This window comes from Penaeus vannamei, chromosome 17, assembly GCF_042767895.1.
Source record: "Penaeus vannamei isolate JL-2024 chromosome 17, ASM4276789v1, whole genome shotgun sequence".
Classification (NCBI taxonomy): Eukaryota; Metazoa; Arthropoda; class Malacostraca; order Decapoda; family Penaeidae; genus Penaeus; species Penaeus vannamei.
Window position 1 is genome coordinate 32,120,820 of NC_091565.1, and position 2,500 is coordinate 32,123,319.

At 34.0% G+C, this 2,500-nt stretch overlaps 1 protein-coding gene across 3 annotated transcripts in view; it reads right to left on the minus strand.

The window, feature by feature from the left end:
• Positions 1-2,500, minus strand: part of LOC113830619 (basic phospholipase A2 pseudexin A chain) — a 104,542-nt gene that overhangs the window by 12,686 nt on the left and 89,356 nt on the right. The window contains exon 1 of one of the 3 annotated variants that reach the window (XM_027383841.2): positions 1-592. This exon is cut by the window's left edge and continues 275 nt beyond it. The exons of the other annotated variants lie outside the window; for them this stretch is intronic. The gene's annotated coding sequence lies outside the window, so the exon portion shown is untranslated. Of the gene's footprint in view, positions 593-2,500 lie in introns of those variants that run through there. 3 annotated transcript variants of the gene reach the window in all.

Sequence of the window (2,500 nt, forward strand, 5' to 3'; positions counted from 1 at the left end):
TCACTGGTGTACTGTGGTTATTATTTTCGAAAAGGGTGTACAACGACAGTCTTAAAGGTGGGAGGCAAGTTGTTGAGATAGGACTTAGATAACGATTTGTATTTTTTTTTTTTTTTTTATGGATTTCCTCTTTTTTATGTAATGCCTTAGTCCTATTCCGTAGCTGTGCTTCTCCAGAATTTATTATGGCTTTGGCGTCTATCTGACAAAGACGAATTTTAAGCTCGTAGGACTGGAATCCTATATTTTTTATCAATGCTTCATATCTAGACATATATGCATTGATGAATATAAAGAGGTATACAGACAATGGTAGATGTGTATTTAATAAATATATGCGCACATGTATCTAATACGTATACATATAGAGGTATATAGGCATATATACGATGGCAGATGTGTATTTAATAATATATTCGCACATGTAAGCAATGCGTATACATACATCGTTTGTATGTACATGATATATAACTGTCTCTATGTATGAAAACCAAGATAGCTTATCCCCCGAAATAACCCATTTCTAAACAACTGTTAGTCACTCTTCAAGCACTGGATTACACACAAGACGACACGACAAAAATTACACACGACGACACGACGCTGAGGGTGCCGCTCTGTGAACGCCGAGAGAGCGTTACACTCTCCTTGGTCACGTGACGGGAGGGACGAGTTATTACAAGCGCGGCTGTAATTTGTACTAACCTCCCCTCCCCCCCATCCTTCTAAATTGCGCATGACCAAAAGTAGAAAAGGTAATGCTTGAAATACAGAAATGGGAGTGGGAATTGCAGAGGCTCTCGTTAGTTCTTTTGTTTATGTCCGATTATTGTTTGGACACAACTGTAGGCCTATTAATTGTTGTCCAATTTACTGTTATATGTTAAAAAAATGTTCATATTTCATACATTTGTTTTCATAAAGTACTGTTTTTTCACTGCACTGACGCGCGAAATTTTCTTTTTTTCGATTTGTCGTATTATAAACTAGCAAAACATGATAAACCATAGATCAAAGAAAATAACAGTCACTCAAGATTAAAACAAAAATCTAGTCCATACTCCAGCTTTTCTTGTTTTTATCTTGACAGTTTTTTTTTTCTTGTAAATGTTTAAACTACCGACTGAAAGCAACTCGGGACTTGTGCCTATCGAAAAATTCTCATGAACTGCAATTCTTCACCTTTAAAATAAATCCAAATAACAAATGACAGCGTTAGTCAAAAATATTTTCCCAGACGGTCACAGGGTCTGAGTGCTGAGTACCAAAAAATGCAAAAGTTTCGAGGACAGAATACTATTTCTGCTTCTACTAATAATGATAACAAAATAAGTAGCGACAGCAGTAGTAGTTGTAGAAGTAACTGAAGTAGTAATAGTTGTAGTGATAGTAAAAATGATAATAACGATAATAATACTAATACGGACAGTGATGATGAAAATAACTATAGTAGTAACAGTAATACTAATACTGCTAATAATAACAATAATAATAATGATAATAATTATATAAAATAATAATGATAATAATACTAATGATAACAACAGCAATCACAACTAGAACACTACTACTACTGCTACTACAACTACAACAAACAGCCAAAGCAACTGCCTCTTAATACTGTCATTAATCCCTGTAGCGTTCATTGACCAGAGAACTGTCACGGGAACTGTCACGCCAAGGTCAAGCTACCGAAAGTGTAAGTAAAAGGTCAGTGTCCTCCTGACCTTCCCAGCTGACCAGACCGCGGTAAGTGAGAGGATTTCGGATTACCTGGAAAGAAAACCAGGAAATGGGAGGTACGGAGGCTACTGTCGTTTAGGTTAAATGCGGCAGTTCAGTCAAATGTGTAGTTTTTGTGTGGTAGGTTTTTAGATTATTATTAGTGGATTATGATGTTATATAATGGTGATGATTATGTAAGAAGTGTTGAGATAGTTAATAAGAAGTCAGGGAATATGATGATGATAATAATAACAATGATGGTAATTACTAAGAATAATGATAGTAATACGCTTCATATGTTATTTTTATTCTTGGTCTTATTATTATCTTTCTATCATTGTTGACATAATTACTTTAACTATTACATAGATTAATAAAAGTATTGTTAAGTGTAATTATCACAGTCAGTTAATTCGTATGGTTATTATCATTTACCTCATAATTCTTAAAATACTGTTTAGATATTGCGTTTTTTTACAAATTCGTTCTAATTTTCATTAATTCTCTAGTATGGCCCATTGGCTTAAACAAAAACTCATTGCTTATTTTATATAATTTTCGACAAAAAATAGAAAAAAAAAGAAAAGAAAAAAATCAACTATTAAAAAGAGGCACCCTAGTTCCCACAATGCACTGCGGTAAACAAAGTATGACGTCATAACGCTTGGAGGCAACACTTCTAAACTTTCAACTCGTCAGTATAAAACACTGAGACCAAGAAGAATGAGATTTTTCTTTCTCCATTCTCCTCATGATTTCGAGATATTAAACACAC